We start from the raw sequence: 22,056 nt of genomic DNA on the forward strand, positions 1-22,056 counted from the left end.
TTTAGAATCACTCTTCTTAGTCTCGTTGGTACAATCAGCACTTTACTGAAGTTGTCTCTTACATGAGAATCGTGTGTCTTTCATGTTTATTAGTTCCACATTTTTGTAATGCTGCAGAACTGATTATGGTTCATGTTCATTTGATAGCTGCTTTTCCATTTGTATGTAGTATCAAGATAAACTGATGATGTGGTGTAGCCTTACTATATATGTTGGTACTATAGCCTTACCATGATTGATATGTCAGTACTTTTTGAACATCACTTTATCTTGAAATCTACATATTCTGGAAGACTATTTAAGTCAATTTACCTAAAGAAATTTTCTCTTTCTGCTTGTTCTTTAAAATCCGAGGATGGTCTTATCACCAATCGATACTAGTTATCAGATTTAATTATGTATATTGTTTCTGATCTAGACAATTAAAAATATTTTGTATAAATTTTTTTAAGTTTATTTTCTTTTCTAAATGGCAACATCGACTTTACTGTCAAGCGATTTAAATGTGAACTGATCGTGTTCATCCTGAACTCTGGTATTGAGATGCAGTATGGGCTGGACTGAGACTGCTATGAGCATAGTTCTGCCGAGACATAGCTTCATTCATGTCCCTCGCCATAGTCTTTGGACCATAGCAGATAAGTGTGGCATGGATGTATGACTGCCGGAGGCCTTGCTGCCGAGTGTGAATTCCGGGGATTTCGGCGTTCCGCATCAAGTGGAAGTACGTCGGCAGTAGTAGGATGAGGAAATTCACTCAGTGGCTATAAGCCAGGGAGCGCTTACAAATGCTTCTGCACCCGCACCCAGCTTCCTACACGAAGATAAACGAAATAAACGAGCATGTGGACCTTATAGCTCCTACAGCTCCTGCTACAGTTTATTTGTTGTCAATAGATTTGCAACTGAATATAAGGTAGCAGAGTTGGAAAAGAAGCAGAATCTCATGAAATGGAACGTAAGAGGGGAAGTAGAGGTATGGCGAAGAAACGAAAACCAAATAGAATTAATATCACGTCATGAACATCATTACAAGGAAACAGGGTAGGGATGAAATTCAGACTCAGAGAGGTTATTACAAACAAGAATGCTAAAGGAAATATTACATTTATTGCAATAATCTACAGAATTAGAAATATTTTTAAAGAAAATACACAACAGATATTTAATGAAAATCATTTAAGTCTGTGCACCAGTATTCACGATTCACGGTCTCATGCGAAATATATTCTCGACGAAGAGTTACAGAAACTAGTAAAGACTGCAAATCCCACAAAAAGATAATAAAGCATATTTTTTTCAATATGAACCATTGGATATGACACCAGAAATGCTACACACTTTTGAGAAGAGATTTGTCCGATTTGAAAAGGACCCAATGGCACTAAAAATGAAGTTACTAAGAACCGAAACACACAGCATTAATGTTCCACAATAATAGATGTTTTATATTTCGTTGTGAACCCGGTTCCCGCCATCGAGACCATCATGACACAGTTTAAGACGGAAGAGACAGTTCACACATCACTGCGATTCTTGCTGTACAAAGAGTTCTATTTCCAAAGATATACGATGTTTTACAGCTATATATCTGACGAAAAAGAAAACCACGAACAAAAATGCTTCAATGCAACATGCGTACAAAATAAGAAATATAATGTCTTTAAAGTTTAACACACTCAGTACATCACATCTTTAGAGTCTAAATCATTGAATAAATCATTACAAAATAGTTTTTAGCCAAGTTGGAGTATTGCAATTTACATTTTTCGTTTAGAAATATAGTCGGAAGGTGGTCACATATCTTCAGAAGTAGCAATTTTTGTGTAGCTACATGCTCTCGCTGATGTGTGTGGACTGACTGTTCAGAAAGCAGGCTCACAACGAAATATAAAATTAATAGTGTGGAATATTAATACCGTGTATTTCATTTTTTAACATGTCTTTGTTCCTTCACGTACCTTCAGAATATTCCATAAATTAATTATATTTTATCAAACAACGAAGGGTCTGTACAGGGTGTGACGATCCTAAATAATTTTAGAATTTCAACTGATGGTAAACAAGTAAGCTGCAGAAAAACAGAAAAACGAAACAAGTTCACGCAGGTTATCAGAAATGTAGAATTTGAGATTTATTTAAGAACAGTAGAGGGGTGGTATGTGTAGATGATACAGACATAAAGACGCAATTCTATAAGAACGTGCAATCTCTGTATACAAAAGGAAATGTCCTGAGTGACTCACTGACGCATCATCGTCCCACACAAATCGCTAACAATACAAACTGAATCTACATCTACATCTACATCCATACTCGGCAAACCACCTGATGGTGTGTGGCGGAGGGTACATTGAGTACCTCTATCGGTTCTCCCTTCGATTCCAGTCTCATATTGTTCGTGGAAAGAAGGATTGACGGTATGCCTCTGTGTGGGCTCTAATCTCTCTGATTTTATCCTTATGGTCTCTTCGCGAGATATACTTATGAGGGAGCAATATACTGCTTGACTCCTCGGTGAAGGTATGTTCTCGAAACTTCAACAAAAGTCCGTACCGAGCTACTGAGCGTCTCTCCTGCAGAGTCTTCCACTGGAGTTTATCTATCATCTCCGCAACGCTTTCGCGATTACTAAATGATCCTGTAACGAAGCGCGCTGCTCTCCGTTAGATATTCTCTATCTCTTCTATCAACCCTATTTGGTACGGATCCCACACCGGTGAGCAGTATTCAAGCAGTGGGCGAACAAGTGTACTGCAACCTACTTCCTTTGTTTTCGGATTGCATTTTTTTTTAGGATTCTTCCAATGAGTCCCATTCTGGCATCTGCTTTACCTTCTGGCATTTGCTTTACCAACTTGCAATCTTTCCTTATACTATGGACATCGTTTAAGAAGGGACTTATCGAAATTTTATCCTAAGGGGGTGAAATAATAGAATGAAAGGTTTTCTGAAAATATGTCGCTATTAAGGCATTTTTGAAGCTAGAACTGTTATGAGTAGTATTTGATTTCTCGGTCAGGAATAAAAAGTACGTGTTTCAGCGTTTTTGGAAATTCAACCCCTAAGGGGATGAAATTTCGTGTGAAAGTACTTTTTGAAAATAAATCATTGTTAAAGGGCTACTTAAACATTCATAAAGCTACGTCTATGGAAATTGCTATTTGACTTCTCGGCTGCAAATAAAAAGAAAGATATACGTGTATTTGGAAACTGAACCCCTAAGGGAGTAGAATAGGGAATGAAAAGTTTTATAGAAGTATTTCATTATGAAAGCAGAATCGCTTTTTCGTCGGAAGTACATTCGGAAAAGACCCTGTTTCTATGGCTTTAATTAACGTGCAAAGTGTAGAAGATGTTGAAATTTGTTAACTAAATCAAAGAGAGCTGTTTAAGAGTCACGACGATAAATGGACTTTGTCAGAATTGCATAGAATAAGAAACGGACTTTTCATACATTAATTTTTCAGGAGACCTAAAATACGTTTGCAGAATTATTTTTGTGGTAATTACTGCACAAACTATCATTACTGATGAGAAAATAGATTCCATGTTTAAATGCGATTTCATGTACAGGAATATCCTTTGAGATGAGCGACTTCAGTAAGACTGGCGCTTTTAAATACTGAATCAATTATCCGATTTGTCTCTTTCAATTTTTTAACTGTAATTACACTGAAATTACGCAAAGAGTGGTAGCAATGTAAAGGGTCACTAGCTCTTTTATTCGATTAGAAAAAAAAAGGAATAAAAGGTCTTTGCAGATGATACAAACTACGCTAGCGAAGCAGCGGGAGTTGAGATAGTAGTCTTACAACAGTGATTTAAAGATGAATAAAAGTACTACTACTACCGCTAAGTTTTGTGTAATTCCTGACAAATTTCCTTCTTAGGGCATGATATGTTCTCAAATTCATTGAATCAGTTACATAAAAAAATGCATATTTTAGAACCTTGTCCCCTTATGGATAAATTTCTGCTGACGCCCGTGGTACAACCACACGCATGCACGCTGTATTCTAAGATGCAGGTGTTCAGGCTTTCCCAGCGAGGCATCGTCATCTTGGAAAATCGGGTTTTCTGCCGGTAATCGGCGTCGTATTTGCACTAAATTTCGATAGTGTAACTCACAGTCTTCATCGGGTGTTCTCTGAGGCTGAATCAGACACACTTATATCTGTCTCCGTATGGACTCAAACGTCAACACGGTAACGGCCCGTGTAAATGCCACGCACACCACTGGCCCCCTGTTCTTGATGCCTATGATGGATCGAAAACGCCACTCCTGTTTCTTTTTTTCAAAGCCGTTGCCTCAGCGGGTTGTTGTTGTTGTTGTTGTGGTCTTCAGTCCTGAGACTGGTTTGATGCAGCTCTCCATGCTACTCTATCCTGTGCAAGCTTCTTCATCTCCCAGTACCTACTGCAACCTACATCCTTCTGAATCTGCTTAGTGTATTGATCTCTTGGTCTCCCTCTACGATTTTTACCCTCCACGCTGCCCTCCAGTGCTAAATTTGTGATCCCTTGATGCCTCAAAACATGTCCTACCAACCGATCCCTTCTTCTAGTCAAGTTGTGCCACAAACTTCTCTTCTCCCCTATCCTATTCAATACCTCCTCATTAGTTACGTGATCTACCCACCTTATCTTCAGCATTCTTCTGTAGCACCACATTTCGAAAGCTTCTATTCTCTTCTTGTCCAAACTAGTTGTCGTCCATGTCTCACTTCCATACATGGCTACACTCCATACAAATACTTTCAGAAACGACTTCCTGACACCTAAATCTATACTCGATGTTAACAAATTTCTCTTCTTGAGAAACGCTTTCCTTGCCATTGCCAGTCTACATTTTATGTCCTCTCTACTTCGACCATCATCGGTTATTTTACTCCCTAAATAGCAAAACTCCTTTACTACTTTAAGTGTCTCATTTCCTAATCTAATTCCCTCAGCATCACCCGACTTAATTTGACTACATTCCATTATCCTCGTTTTGCTTTTGTTGATGTTCATCTTATATCCTCCTTTCAAGACACTGTCCATTCCGTTCAACTGCTCTTCCAAGTCCTTTGCTGTCTCTGACAGAATTACAATGTCATCGGCAAACCTCAAAGTTTTTACTTCTTCTCCATGAATTTTAATACCTACTCAGAATTTTTCTTTTGTTTCCTTTACTGCTTGCTCAATATACAGATTGAATAACATCGGGGAGAGGCTACAACCCTGTCTCACTCCTTTCCCAACCACTGCTTCCCTTTCATGCCCCTCGACTCTTATAACTGCCATCTGGTTTCTGTACAAATTGTAAATAGCCTTTCGCTCCCTGTATTTTACCCCTGCCACCTTCAGAATTTGAAAGAGAGTATTCCAGTCAACATTGTCAAAAGCTTTCTCTAAGTCTACAAATGCCAGAAACGTAGGTTTGCCTTTTCTTAATCTTTCTTCCAAGATAAGTCGTAAGGTCAGTATTGCCTCACGTGTTCCAACATTTCTACGGAATCCAAACTGATCTTCTCCGAGGTCGGCTTCTACCAGTTTTTCCATTCGTCTGTAAAGAATTCGCGTTAGTATTTTGCAGCTGTGACTTATTAAACTGATAGTTCGGTAATTTTCACATCTGTCAACACCTGCTTTCTTTGGGATTGGAATTATTATATTCTTCTTGAAGTCTGAGGGTATTTCGCCTGTCTCATACATCGTGCTCACCAGATGGTAGAGTTTTGTCATGACTGGCTCTCCCGAGGCCATCAGTAGTTCTAGTGGAATGTTGTCTACTCCCGGGGCCTTGTTTCGACTCAGGTCTTTCAGTGCTCTGTCAAACTCTTCACGCAGTATCTTATCTCCCATTTCGTCTTCATCTACATCCTCTTCCATTTCCATAATATTGTCCTCAAGTACATCTCCCTTGTATAAACCCTCTATATACTCCTTCCACCTTTCTGCCTTCCCTTCTTTGCTTAGAACTGGGTTTCCATCTGAGCTCTTGATATTCATACATGTGGTTCTCTTCTCTCCAAAGGTCTCTTTAATTTTCCTGTAGGCAGTATCTATCTTACCCCTAGTGAGACAAGCCTCTACATCCTTACATTTGTCCTCTAGCCATCCCTGCTTAGCCATTTTGCACTTCCTGTCGATTTCATTTTTGAGACGTTTGTATTCCTTTTTGCCTGCTTCATTTACTGCATTTTTATATTTTCTCCTTTCATCAATTAAATTCAATATTTCTTCTGTTACCCAAGGATTTTTATTAGCCCTCGTCTTTTTACCTACTTGATCGTCTGCTGCCTTCACCACTTCATCCCTCAGAGCTACCCATTCTTCTTCTACTGTATTTCTTTCCCCCATTCCTGTCAATTGTTCCCTTATGCTCTCCCTGAAACTCTCTACAACCTCTGGTTCTTTCAGTTTATCCAGGTCCCATCTCCTTAAATTCCCACCTTTTTGCAGTTTCTTCAGTTTCAATCTGCAGTTCATAACCAATAGATTGTGGTCAGAGTCCACATCTGCCCCAGGAAATGTCTTACAATTTAAAACCTGGTTCCTAAATCTCTGTCTTACCATTATATAATCTATCTGAAACCTGTCAGTATCTCCAGGCTTCTTCCATGTATACAGCCTCCTTTCATGATTCTTGAACCAAGTGTTAGCTATGATTAAGTTATGCTCTGTGCAAAATTCTACAAGGCGGCTTCCTCTTTCATTCCTCCCCCCCAATCCATATTCACCTACTATGTTTCCTTCTCTCCCATTTCCTACTGACGAATTCCAGTCACCCATGACTATTAAATTTTCGTCTCCCTTCACTACCTGAATAATTTCTTTTATCTCGTCATACATTTCATCAATTTCTTCATCATCTGCAGAGCTAGTTGGCATATAAACTTGTACTACTGTAGTAGGCATGGGCTTTGTGTCTATCTTGGCCACAATAATGCGTTCACTATGCTGTTTGTAGTAGCTAACCCGCACTCCTATTTTTTTATTCATTATTAAACCTACTCCTGCATTACCCCTATTTGATTTTGTATTTATAACCCTGTAATCACCTGACCAAAAGTCTTGTTCCTCCTGCCACCGAACTTCACTAATTCCCACTATATCTAACTTTAACCTATCCATTTCCCTTTTCAAATTTTCTAACCTACCTGCCCGATTAAGTGATCTGACATTCCACGCTCCGATCCGTAGAACGCCAGTTTTCTTTCTCCTGATAACGACGTCCTCTTGAGTAGTCCCCGCCCGGAGATCCGAATGGGGGACTATTTTACCTCCGGAATATTTTACCCACGAGAACGCCATCATCATTTAATCATACAGTAAAGCTGCATGTCCTCGGGAAAAATTACGGCTGTAGTTTCCCCTTGCTTTCAGCCGTTCGCAGTACCAGCACAGCAAGGCCGTTTTGGTTAATGTTACAAGGCCAGATCAGTCAATCATCCAGACTGTTGCCCCTGCAACTACTGAAAAGGCTGCTGCCCCTCTTCAGGAACCACATGTTTGTCTGGCCTCTCAACAGATACCCCTCCGTTGTGGTTGCACCTACGGTACGGCCATCTGTATCGCTGAGGCACGCAAGCCTCCCCACCAACGGCAAGGTCCATGGTTCATGGGGGGGGGGGGGGGGGTAGGGGCAGATATTTCTTGGAACAGCGCCGTGGCAGCCCCTGGGACGTATACAGGCTGCGACGCGCTGTCAGAAGAAATCGGATTCTGGGGGAGAGGGCGCGGCCGTGCTGACACACGACCCCTGCTGCAGGAGCTCTCCTCGCTTCGCCTCGCTGCTCACGCTTTCGCCCGACAGACGTGAGCTGATGGAGATACCAACTGTCTCAAACCAGCACGCCTCGCCTTAATTATGGTTTGGTTGTGTTGACCTCTCACTGAGCCAATCTGCCACGAGGATTACACAGACTTGCATTTTAAAATTTATGCCAGGTAATTTCTCAAAAAAGGAATGTACTTGCGCACTCTCTTCTTCGCCGTTATCTGCTCCAAAACTTAATATTCTGGTACTTCTAAGTGGCGTCTGGACACTAACAGACATTAGTAGAACGACGGGTACTATTAATTGCAATTTCAATCTTTTGGAAGTCGATGTAAATATCTGTAAGATGTTTATAGTATTAGTAGTAGTATGTCAGTTCAGTCAGTGATTAAATTTCAACGTCATATAGAATCAGCGACTACCTATTAACGTTTTTTTTTGCCATCAATCTTCTAACTGGATTGATGAGGCGTGCTTCGCTCCTATATCAACATCTCCATCTCAGAGTAACATTTACATCGTACGTCCTCTATTATTTGATAGATCTATTGCAGTCTCTGTCATTCCCCACAATTTTTGCCCTCTAGTGAACAGGTCACCAAAGGACGACCCGCAGGCTGCATGCAGCCCCAATTAAATATTCATGTGACCCGTTATTCTCAGCCATATTTCATATTTCATAATACTATATGTCTATCAACTAACAACAGAACTCACCCTAAAACGTAAACTGACGTTAAGAGCTACATAAGAGAGCAATTATCCTGCTCAGTAACAAAGAAAAATGTATACAGATACAGTAGTATTATAAGATGTGCTTAATTTTAATTGCAGCCTCTGAAGAAGAAGAACTTATTTACATCTGAAACTGGTGAAGAATAAATACTTACCTTTTGCTACTGTTGCCTGCACCTTAATCCAACGTCGGATCAAAAATATGCTGCAGGAACTACAATAGGTTCGAAAATTATGCCGGTCAGCTCAGAGGCGTACCTGGATGCAGGGGGAAGAAAGATTTGTCCGTGCGGGCTGAGGGGGAAGGTTTTATTGTTTGTCCTCCAGTGCTGACAAACTCGTGGGCGCTTTATTGTTTGTGTTTCAGTGCTGACAACTTAGGGACGTGTATGTTCCGCGTACCAATCAGCTGCTACGGTATAAATTTCAAACTGGAGTAAGATGGAGTCATGAATGCACCTTACAGAGATGGTCTTCTTCAGATGTGGTGTATAATTATTGTAATAAAGAATATTAAATTAATTTAAGGCTTTTATAATACAACGCAGTGGGTAGAAGAAAAAGACTTTCAAAGCATTTAGTAAACATTTATGATCGCGTCTCATATTGCATAATGCATGTAAATACAAGTACAGTTACTGTCAATAATCAATTAATCATTAGCACAGACAGATAACACAGCAACTATTCATCAGACAATTACAGTGTCGAAGCTTCGAGGTCGCCGAGGTTGGCAGCAGTCTGAACCGACACGAACTGCTCCGAATGGAGCCGACTTTTAACTATCAGTACTTGGTGGCCGGCAGACAACTTACCGCACACATCCCATAGCTATTCTTTTGGAAGCCCGTAACATACTATTCTATGTAGGTTATCAATTAATAATAAGATCAGCACTATGCTGTCAGAAGTGACCCCCTCAATTTTAGTATTGGCTCTTGCACAAAAAATTTTGACGACCACTGCTCTAGTATCTTAACACATGTCATATCATACTGTCCCTTCTTAGTGCCAGGGTTTTCATTGTGTTCTTTTCGTCTCCTATTTTCTAGACAACCTCTTCACTTATTAGATTATTAATCTAATTATTTTCAACATCCTTCTTAGCATTACGTCTCAGAGTCCTAGTTTCCCTTAAGCTCCAGTTTTCTCGCAATCCATGATTCACTTTACTTACAAGGCTGTGTTTCAAACGTACATTCTTACTGACCAAGGATGCCGTCTTTACCTACGCGGTCTCTCTTTTATGTCTTGATTGCTTCCTCCTTCGTATGTTACGTCCCTTCCAAGGTGGCAGAATTCCTTGACTTTGTCTTCGTCGTGGTCTCCAAGTTTGATATTAAGTTTATTGCTAATCTCATTTCTGCTACTCTTCATTACTTTATATTCATATTCTGTAGTGTCTAGACTCTACATTCTATTAAACAGGTTGTATAATCCTTCTTCACTTTCTGTGAGGATAGTAACGTCATCAGCGAATCTTATCATTCATATCCGTTCATCCTGAGAGATGGCTCATCAAACTTTCTTTCATTTCTGTCATTGCTTCCTCGGTGTGTAGACTCTGCATACGTTTCTCACACCTTTTTTAATCCAAACACATCGTTCTTGTTCTACTATTCTTAGTACTTCGTCTTGGTTCTTGTCTTTCCCTGTAACTTACTAATATTCTCAGATTGTTCTGTACATTATTATTGTCGGCAACTGAAATGCAGGAGCTGTTAAGCTGACTGAGCAGTAATTCTCGCACTTATCTGCTCTTGCTATCTTCATTATTGTGCATGATATTTTTCGAAAGTATCTCCAGCCTCATAGATTCTATACACAAACTCTGAATAGTCGTTTGGTTGGCACGTATCCCAATGATTTTAGAAACTTAGAAGGAGTGTCACCTATGCCCTTCGCTTTATTTAACCGCATGTCTTCGAAAGCTCTGTTATACCTTAATACTGAATCTGCTCTGTCTTTTGTATCCAGTCCCCTTTCTTTTCCCATCATTTCATGAGGGGTACCTCCCATCGTGGAGGCCATCAACGTACTCTTTTCAACTATCTGCTCTCTATTCTGCGCTTAAGAGTGGAGTTCCCGTTGAAGTCTTAATGTGAAGCCCTTGCTTTTACTTTAGGCAAAAGTTGTTTTGATTTTTCTATAAGCTGATTCAGTCCTTGCGAAGACCTATACTTTTTCGATTTCTTCACATTTTTCCTGCAACCATTTCGCTTCCTATTTCTGAAATTCATAAGTGACTTGTATTGGTGTACTGAATACCTAGCGTTACCTTGGTATGCATTTATTCCAGTTCCAGTAGCGCATCTCCTCCTTTATTTCCCTCTGTCCATCTCCTGGGCCTCTCTGTCCGTCTCCTCATTCCTCCACTCTCTGTCCAGATGCTTTACCTGCACTGTCTATTTTCCCTGTCCATCTCTCTGTCCATCTACTCCTCCCCACTCTTTCCATCTGCTCCTTCCTCCTGTTTCCATATTCTCCACCGACTTCCCTTTGGGTCCATCTCCTGCTCCCCATCTGTATCCTCCTCACTACTTTTGTCTCATCATCTCTCCGTCCTCCTCCCCATTTGTCCATCTCCTCCTTTCCTCTCTTTTCTTCAAGATAGTAATATGTGTACCACTTTTGCTAGATATCGATCCAGAAGCTTAGGAGTAGCTCTTTAGGCGAGGCTTTGCCAAAGTACGCACGTGTCACATTTACTTCACACATATTTAACATATTTGACACACCATTTGTACAAATATTTCACCTGTATCTGTAGCGAATTTCGTCCTGCAGTTTCAATTTGACGTAGCTCGATCTCTATGACCACATATCTCCCGAACAATGTATCATATAATGATATAATTTTCCAGGATTATTTAGTGGTGCATTTTTATACTGTCTGCAAAATGTGTTGCGAATAGACTCAATAGTAAAGATGTAATACATTAAAACATCACGCACGACGCGGCAGTTCTGCGCACACTCAGTGTTTATGGCGCCGTATCTCCTGAACTGCGTGTCGCACAGTGATATAAATTTGTAGGTGCATTCAGCGACATATGTCGATACATATCACGTTTTCTGTCCGTAACTTAAAGTTTTTTCGGCAACAACACAGGAGAACGCACCACAACTTCAAAACTGTAAGTTACAGACAGAAAACGTGATACAGTCTAATTTCCGTTCGTAAATGCATAACAAACAGAAAAATAAAGTACGTTTTGCTGTTTGCAGATGACAAGTTGTATATTGTGTAGCAGAACAGCTACCAAAATAAATGGACAATAATATTATGCAAGGTATGTTAACTAATGCTTACACCCACTTTTTGCCAATTAAGTTATAAATGCAACTTCTACATAATTTGTTAACAACAAATTTACAGTTAAAAATAAAAAATTGAACCCACTGACGATAGCACAAAAGTGCTGAAACATGTATGGGTGAAACAAAACAAAAAAGGTGTCTTGCATAAGGCGGAACTTCTCATCCCAAATGATTTTTATATCGGAATTTTATGTACTCATTCGACAGAGCGCTCCAACATTATTTTAGTGCGATATTCGGTTTATCGATATGTTTTAACGGGGATAGTCAAACAAGAAGGTTAATCAGTACACCAGCAGCGGCGAGAGCAGCGCTTCTGCATGGCGTAGTACCTACAGCCTCAGAGAACTAACGTCAAGCATATCTCTGCATTCCTTAGCACTTACGTATCCCACATCTCGGCACATTGATTCTTTCTAAACAGCCTCTTAAACTTCAACCTACTCTTCATCGTTACTAAAATCTGATCTCAGTCTATACATGCTCCTGGTTACGCCTTATAATCCAGTATCTCATTTCGGAATCTCTGCCTGATCATGATGTAATTTAACTGGAATATTCCCATATCAGACTGCCTTTTCCAAGCACACCTCCTCCTTTTGTGTTTCTTGAACTGGGTATTTGCTACAGGTACAAGGAAGGTAAGTGCGAAAAAGAGCTTGGGTAACAGAAATGATACTTCCATTGAATGACGAAGGAAGGAAGTACAAAACAGTTCAAGGAAAACAGACATCTATAATGCTATAAAAATGGAAGTGCGTATATACGGCGTCTCTCTCTTATGAGCCGCATTTGCAAAGGTGTTTCCCCATATATTTGCTATTTCGTTTTTGCAACATGTAGCTGGAGCCCGATGGCAAGCAACTCTTTGTTTCCCGTTGCAAGGAAAATGATTTTTAACGCGGGATTTTACGTGCCCATTCGACGGAGCAGCCACAAATTAGTCCAGTGCGATATTTTTTTTTTATCGATGTATAATAACATGGACAATAAAACACGAAAAATAGCCAGTACTCTAACAGCGACAGCGCCACCCGGTCCCCGCTGACTGCTACGGCCATGCAGAAGCGCTGCTCAGTCGCTGCACAGAACTGCACTTCTCCTCTCTCATTCCCACTATCAGGTCCGTATTCTCTGTAGCCCAAATACTGTGATTCTGTGCCTCATAATTATTACACTACTGGCCATTAAAATTGCTACACCAAGAACAAATGATAAACGGGTATTCATTGGACAAATATATTATACTAGAACTGACATGTGATTGCATTTTCACGCAATTTGGGTGCATAGATCATGAGAAATCTGTACCCAGAACAACCGCCTCTGGCCGTAATAACGGCCTTGATACGCCTGGGCATTGAGTCAAACAGAGCTTGGATGCCGTGTGCAGGTACAGCTGCCCATGCAGCTTCAAGACGATACCACAGTTCATCAAGAGTAGTGACTGGCGTATTGTGACGAGCCAGTTGCTCGGCCACCATTGACTAGACGTTTTCAATTGGTGAAAGATCTGGAGAATGTGCTGGCCAGGGCAGAAGTCGAACATTTTCTGTATCCAGAAAGGCCCGTACACGACCTGCAACATGCGATCGTGCATTATCCTGCTGAAATGAAGGGTTTCGCAAGAATCGAATGAAGGGTAGAGCCACGGGTCGTAACACATCTGAAACGTAGCGTCCACTGTTCAAAGCGCCGTCAATGCGAACAAGAGGTGACCGAGACGTGTAACCAATGGCACCCCATACCATCACGACAGGTGATACTCCTGTATGGTGATGACGAATACACGCTCCCAATGTGCGTTCAACGCGATGACGCCAAACACGGATGCGACTATTATGATGCTGTAAACAAAACCTGGATTCATCCGGAAAAATGACGTTTTGCCATTCGTGCACCCAGGTTCGTCGTTGAGTACACCATCGCAGGCGCTCCTGTCTATGATGCAGTGTCAACAGTAACCGCAGCCATGGTCTCCGAGTTGATAGTCCATGCTGCTGCAAACGTCGTTGAACTGTTCGTGCAGGTGGTTGTTGTCTTGCAAACGTCCCCATGTGTTGACTCAGGGATCGAGACGTAGCTGCACGATCCGTTACAGCCATGCGGATAAGATGCCTGTCATGTCGACTGCTAGTGATACGAGGCCGTTGGGATCCAGCACGGCGTTCCGTATTACCCTCTTGAACCCACCGCGCCAAACTTGTGTGAATGCTCTGTAAAGCTAATCATTTGCCTATCATAGCATCTTCTTCCTGTCGGTTAAATTTCGCGTCTGTAGCACTTCATCTTCGTGATGTAGCAATTTTAATGGCCGGTAGTGCAGTTTATGATTCCTTCTACATACAGTGTTACTACTTCAGTACTCTCATATGTTTCCTCTGTTTCTTCATCTTCTGTTCGTGACATCGGCATCCATGACCGATCGAGTTTCAGCTTGGTATCGATGCTGGTGAGAACAACTTCATCACTGGAGTGTTCAAAATAACTCACGTTCTTCTCTACCTTCGTATTCTTCGATCGCACTCTTGCTATACTATTTTCTGCTGCTGTTGATATTTCGCTGTAATCACCAGACAATAAATTCTTATCTTCTTTCCATTTCGCTTCACTGACCTTCTCCCTCCCCCCCCCCCCCCCCGCCCCCCCTCACCCCCCACTATATCTGCACTCAACATTTTTCTTTTCAGGTTTTCTAGCTACCCATCTAAGTTCAAACTTCTCCTATTCCACGCTCCGACTCACAGAACTTCAGTCTTTAGTTGACTGTTCAGTCTTTTTCCACGGTTACCATGCTTATCTCCCCTTGGCAGTCCCATCCGGAAAATCCTCAGACCACTGATCATTTCGGACTACTCCGCTTTTCAGGGGTAATTTCCCACCGCTAGAGAAGATGGTTGCCCTGAACCTCATTGACAAAACCGCTTACAGTCTTCGGGTGACTTCTTATACCGGAAGCCTTCGACAACCATTGCTGCTGATTTTTATTCAGAATGTAAGCGGTGGCTGGGTTCAAACCGGGAATCTAAAATAATTTGGTTACTCCATGACCTGTATCCCCTTAACACAGGAAAGGGAAAGGCTTCTGTAAATACAGGATCCGCTGACTAACCGATTTGTGAATATCAGCAGGGACCAATCACGTAATATAAACGTTTGGGAGCAACAGTAGTTGAATATTATGTCAAATGTTCACAAGGGCTCCGTTGTTCATAAGGCAGATAGCGGCTCTCAAATTACTTAGAGGGTATTGTAAAACTTCAGGTTGTCTATAAAGAAGATTGCTTACAAAAAACTGTATTCTCTATTCTGCAACAGTACTGAAGTTGAGAGTATAGAAAGAAGGACGGCGCGAATAATCACCGGTCGTACTGAATAAACTGAAATGGCAGGCATACGAAGAGATCTGTTCAGCATGTCATGAAAATAACACGAACTATTTTTCTGGGGCCAATCTATGCGCATGCACTGCATGTGTAATCTGAAGAACAAAACAGTTTCTTAAAAGGCATGTAAGCTAGTATTTTTCCAAGATAAAACCGTGAGTGAAACAAAAAGGAACTTCAGTATATATTTCACTAAAAATATCTTCGTTTTTTGTGAGGCATCACTCTACTGACAAGCGTGATGCGGCCAACAGTTCGTAGTAACTGACGGAAAGTCATCGAGTAAAACAGAAGTGATTTCTGGCTTTCCCCAAGGTAGTATTATAGGGCCTTTGCTGTTCCTTATCTATATAAACGATTTGGGAGACAATCTGAGCAGCCGTCTTCGGTTGTTTGCAGATGACGCTGTCGTTTATCGACTGACAAAATCATCGGAAGATCAAAACAAACTGCAAAACGATTTAGAAAAGGTATCGGAATGGTGAAAAAAGTGGCAGTTGACCCTAAATAACGAAAAGTGTGAGGTAATCCACATGAGTGCTAAAAGGAACTCAAACTTCGGTTACACGATAAATCAGTCTAATCTAAAAGCCGTAAATTGAACTAAATACCTAGGCATTACAATTACGAACAACTTTAATTGGAAGTAACACACAAAATATGTTGTGGGGAAGGCTAACCAAAGAATGCGTTTTATTGACAGGACACTTATAAGATGTAACAGACCTACTAAGGAGACTGCCTACACTACGCTTGTCCGTCCTCTTTTAGAATACTGCTGCGCGGTGTGGGACCCTTACAAGGTAGGACTGACGGAGTACATGGAAAAAGTTCAAAGAAAGGCAGCACGTTTTGTATTATCGCGAAATATGGGAGAGAGTGTCACAGAAATGATACAGAATTTGGGCTGGAAATCATTAAAAGAAAGGCGTTTTTCGTTGCGACGGAATCTTCTCACGAAATTCCAGTCACCAACTTTCTCCGCCGAATGCGAAAATATTTTATTGACACCGACCTACATAGGGCAGATCGATCACCACAATAAAATAAGGGAAATCAGAGCTCATACGGAAAGATATAGGAGTTCATTCTTTCCACGCGCTATACGAATAATGGATAATTGTGAAGGTGGTTGATGAGCCCTCTGCCAGGCACTTAAATGTGATTTGCAGAGTATCCATGTAGATGAAGATACAGATGTAGCTACTCCCCTGTGTCAACCTCTTTGCCTCATAGTAGCACTTGCACCCAATTTCGTCACTTATTTATTGGATACATCCGAAGCTCTGTCTTCTCCCACAGTTTTTACACTGGACAGCTTCCTCTGGTACGAAGAACCTCCTCATTTATCATATATATATATTATTTTTAAGTCTACATTACTTTTCCTCGACACTCACTAATCGTACAAGGACGAAAGGTTTTTTTCAACAAGAAGCTGACACTGCATACCGATTTTTCGCTAAAACTATTTATGTAAAATTTTGACATAAAAGAGACTTTAAACTTCCACAGGTAAAAATGACACCAAGGATGCCCATCCTGATTCCTATATTTTACGAATCTAGCTTATTAGTCATGAATAAGGGACTCCTTTTACAAATTTACTACAAATACAATTTTATTTCTTTTAAAGTACTTGTTAACTGCCTAATTTGTATGCAGCATTATCATAGACAATAACCGTGATGACTGCGGCAGCCCATTGTCTCTGCCCGTCGTGCAAGCTGACTCTGCTGAAAGAATATACTTTCCGAAACGACAAACGAGTTTGTCGTAGTCACCTTGAATTGTGATTTACCTATTGCTGCTACGGCCTAACGTGCTTACTGTAACTGAATTTTGTTCAAAATTTTGTGCATGGAAATGTGTATACAAGGATGTACCATAAATTCTTGATTATTACTTCTCGATGTTCGGTTCATTCTTACAGATGTTTTCTCTTCATTACCACAACTACTCTTAACCTAACGACGACGCTTACTCAAAATACTGTTTTTATCTGTAACTATAAAAGTGCAAAAGTTTTGCACGTCGCCTGTTTCGAATTGATGTTTACCTGATTAACACCGGGAAAGCTGACGCAGTACCACGGATAAACTTAAGACCGACTGATCCAAGCATGCCTTTCCAATTGACTAGAAGACACTAACCCATTAAAACTGGACTTGCGATCACTATAAACAAGTCGCAGGGACAAATGTTCCAAAGAGCAGGAGTATATTTATGAAATCTCGTTTTTACTCATGGACAATTGTATCAAAGGGTAACTAAATCAGCTAATGTTTTTGTATCCCTTAAAGAAAATGAAAAACGAGAAGTACACGAAGGTTACAATCTTACTGTAAATATCGTTTACACCGAGGCTCTGTTACGCAATGTAAAGCTTTTTATTCACACTTATACGTTCATGGAAGTGTATTTCTAAGGATGTTTCATAAATTCATCATTATTATCTCACGGCGTTCGGTTCATTTGTGAAGCTGTTTCCCCTTCATTCCCACAAATAGCCTTATCCCAGCCACTACACTTATTCTAAATTCTGTCATTGTTTAAAACTACTAAAGTCTTGAAGTTTCGCACGGGTCGCCCTGTGTTGTCAATATATCCTTGTCGAGCATTTTATGGTGCCTTTCAGAATGTGCGTTTGAAACTACACTACTAGCCATTAAAATTGCTACATCACGAAAATGACGTGCTACAGACGCGAAATTTAACCGACAGGGAGAAGATGCTGTGATATGCATGATTAGCTTTTCAGAGCATTCACACAAGGATGGCGCCGGTGGCGATACCTACAACGTCCTGACATGAGGAAAGTTTCCAACCGATTTCTCATACACAAACAGCAGTTGACCGGCGTTGCCTGATGAAACGTTGTTGTGATGCCCCGTGTAAGGAGGAGAAGTGCGTACCATCACGTTTCCGACTTTGATAAAGGTCGGATTGTAGCCTATCTCGATTGCGGTTTATCGTATCGCGATATTGCTGCTCGCATTGGTCAAGATCCAATGACTGTTAGCAGAATATGGAATCGGTGGGTTCAGGAGGGTAATACGGGACGCCGTGCTGGATCCCAAAGGCCTCGTATCACTAACAGTCGAGATGACAGGCATCTTATCCGCATGGCTGTAACGGATCGTGCAGCCACGTCTCGATCCCTGAGTCAACACATGGGGACGTTTGCAAGACAACAACCATCTGCACGAACAGTTCGACGACGTTTGCAGCAACAGGGACTCCCAGCTCGGAAACCATGGCTGCGGTTACCCTTGACGCTGCATCACAGACAGGAGCGCCTCCGATGGTGTTCTCAACGACGAACCTGGGTGCACGAATGGCAAAACGTCATTTTTGCGGATGAATTCAGGTTCTGTTTACAGCATCATGATAGTCGCATCCGTGTTTGGCGACATCGCGGTGAACGCACATTGGAAGCGTGTATTCGCCATCACAATACTGGCGTATCACCCGGAGTGATGGTATGGGCTGCCATTGGTTACACGTCTCGGTCACCTCTTATTCGCATTGACGGCCCTTTGAACAGTGGACATTTCAGATGTGTTACGACCCGTGGCTCCACCCTTCATTCGATTCTTGCGGAACCCTACATTTGAGCAGGATAATGCACGACCGCATGTTGCAGGTCATGTACGGGCCTTTCTGGATACAGAAAATGTTCGACTTCTGCCCTGGCCAGCACATTCTCCAGATCTCTCACCAACTGAAACCGTCTGGTCAATGGTGGCCGAGCAACTGGCTCGTCACAATACGCCAGTCACTACTCTTGATGAACTGTGGTATCGTGTTGAAGCTGCATGGGCAGCTGTACCTGTACACGCCATCCAAGCTCTGTTTGACTCAATGCCCAGTCTTATCAAATGGTTCAAATGGCTCTGAGCACTATGGAACTTAACATCTTAGGTCATCAGTCCCCTAGAACTTAGAACTAGTTAAAGCTAACTAACCTAAGGACATTACACACATCCATGCCCGAGGCAGGATTCGAACCTGCGACCGTAGCAGTCGCGCGGTTTCGGACTGCGCGCCTAGAACCGCGAGACCACCGAGGCCGGCCCAGTCTTATCAAGGCCGTTATTACGACCAGAGGTGGTTATGGTTGTTCTGGGTACTGATTTCTCAGGATCTATTGCACCCAAATTGCGTGAAAATGTCAGTTCTAGTATAATATATCCGTCCAGTGAATACCCGTTTATCATCTGCAATTCTTCTTGGTGTAGCAATTTTAATGGCCAGTAGTGTAGTATCTCTCTACAAGCCAATATCTAGAATTCCTTCTGCGACAGCGATGTAAAATTTGATAGTATCATGTCTACATATTGCTAACAGATACACACTTTAGATTTTTTTGAATAAGTGGTTCACACACACACACACACACACACACACACACACACACACTTCGTGGAGAATGTGAACCACAATAAGGACGGCGTAATAGTAGTTACTTGCGATGAACGCTTGTAGGAGGAGAGAAACGTTGCAATGTCGAGCATATTCGGTACTTGGCAACCACCTAGACCTGAAAAAATGGACACGAGACGGGGACAAATGCAAGACGACGTCAGAGGAATGGGGGGTAATGGAACGATCTATAACGTCTCTGCGTACGTTTGGAACATTTTGCGGGTTTGCTGCAGCTCTTTCCTTCACGACTCCCCTTTCGGTCCTGCCTAAAAAGCTGCCGGAATGGCGTCCCACCGGAGTCTGGAGGAAATGACTCTGGAGGCGCTGGAGGCTCAGGAAATAGACTGCGGCTGGGCAGAGGGCAGAAGGCAGAACCGCACGGGGAGCGTCAGGTGACACGCTGTCGCACGCAGCGCCAATCCACGTGCGCTCCACCAGCAGCAGTTAACACAATTTTGAAGGCAATCGAAAACTAACTTTGCCAGCAGTGCTGAAACCAACAAATGAGCGGTATTTACACTGCCGAAAAAAACAAAAAAATGCAATGCCCTCTAGGACTGCGCCCAGTGGTACTACTATAAAAATGTGCATACTGAAGGGTTGTAGTATTATTGATTCATTTGTCACGTTCACCATTAATGAGATGGTACTCAGGAGGCCTGTCTTTGGACCCTGTGCTTTGACTCTGCACGCAGTAGCATCCTTTTTACCAGGTTGCAGCTAAAAATGTTCGATTAACATATTCGCAGAATACGAGACTGTGTTAAGTGCATTGTAATACTTGAAGTGTGCACTTATCTTATTGGTTTCGACGACTTTTCTCCACCAATCCAATGTTAACTGTGGTGTGTAATATTAATTACTTCATTGCAGAAACCCCAGAAGTCAACGTGAAAAACCGATATTATTATATAACTTACACCATGACACAGTTTGCATTTTGTATTAATGTTTATATTGTTCCACAACATTCGTACAATGCACGTCTGAAGGAAACTGACTTTAGAGATCATTTACTCGAACTAACTGGAAACTACTTAAAGTCTACTGCCCCTCTATGGCCACTCTCTTAGACTCACTACTTATATAGTTTCTTAACAATAAAAGTTTTTTTGAAAGTGTTGTTCAGCAATGTCACATTGAGTTACAACTAAAATCGGTTGTTTCATAAGGAATTACAGTTACAAATTTGAAGACAATAAATGACTGATTACAACAAATGTGATTTATTTATTTATTTTTCCGTGGGACCACATTTAGGAGAAGTCTCCATGGTCATGGAACGAGTCAATACATGAAATTATAACACGATTGTAGAAACAGAATGAAATGAAATATAAGAAAACATTCAGGCGACAAATCGTTAGTTTAAATAAAGAAAATCAAGAATGTAATACTGGAATTTGCTTAATTTTTTAGCTCTTCCAGGAGCTCCTCGACAGAATAGAAGGAGTGAGCCATGAGGAAACTCTTCAGTTTAGACTTAAAAGTGGTTGGGCTACTGCTAAGGTTTTTGAGTTCTTGTGGTAGCTTATTGAAAATGGATGCAGCAGAATACTGCACTCCTTTCTGCACAAGAGTCAAGGAAGTGCATTCCACATGCAGATTTGATTTCTGCCTAGTATTAACTGAGTGAAAGCTGCTAACTGTTGGGAATAAGCTAATATTGCTAACAACAAACGACATTAAAGAAAATACATACTGTGAGGGCAATGTCAAAATTCCCAGACTATTGAATAGGGGTCGACAAGAGGTTTTCGAACTTACACCATACATAGTTCGAACAGCCCGTTTTTGAGCCAAAAATACCATTTTTGAATCAGAAGAATTACCCCAAAAAATAATACCATATGACATAAGCGTATGAAAATATGCGAAGTATACTACTTTTCGTGTTGAAATGTCACTTATTTCAGATACTGTTCTAATGGTAAATAAAGCGGCATTTAGTTTCTGAACAAGATCCTGAACATGGGCTTTCCACAACAACTTACTATCTATCCATACGCCTAGGAACTTGAACTGTTCCGTCTCGCTTATAACATGCCCATTCTGTCTGATTAAAATGTCAGTTCTTGTTGAATTGTGAGTTAGAAACTGTAAAAACTGAGTCTTACTGTGATTTAGCATCAAATTATTTTCCACAAGCCACGAACTTATATCATGAACTACATTATTTGATAATGTTTCAATATTACACACAAGATCCTTCACTACCAAGGTGGTGTCATCAGCAAACAGAAATATTTTTGAATCACCTGTAATACTAGAAGGCATATCATTTATATAAATAAGAAACAGCAGTGGTCCCAGCACCGACCCTTGGGGAACGCCCCATTTAACAGTGCCCCATTGGGACTGAACATCATTACCACTCTCAATATTGCGGAGGATTACCTTCTGCTTTCTGTTCTTAAA

This window comes from Schistocerca nitens, chromosome 1 (genome assembly GCF_023898315.1).
Source record: "Schistocerca nitens isolate TAMUIC-IGC-003100 chromosome 1, iqSchNite1.1, whole genome shotgun sequence".
In the NCBI taxonomy this organism is placed as follows: domain Eukaryota; kingdom Metazoa; phylum Arthropoda; class Insecta; order Orthoptera; family Acrididae; genus Schistocerca; species Schistocerca nitens.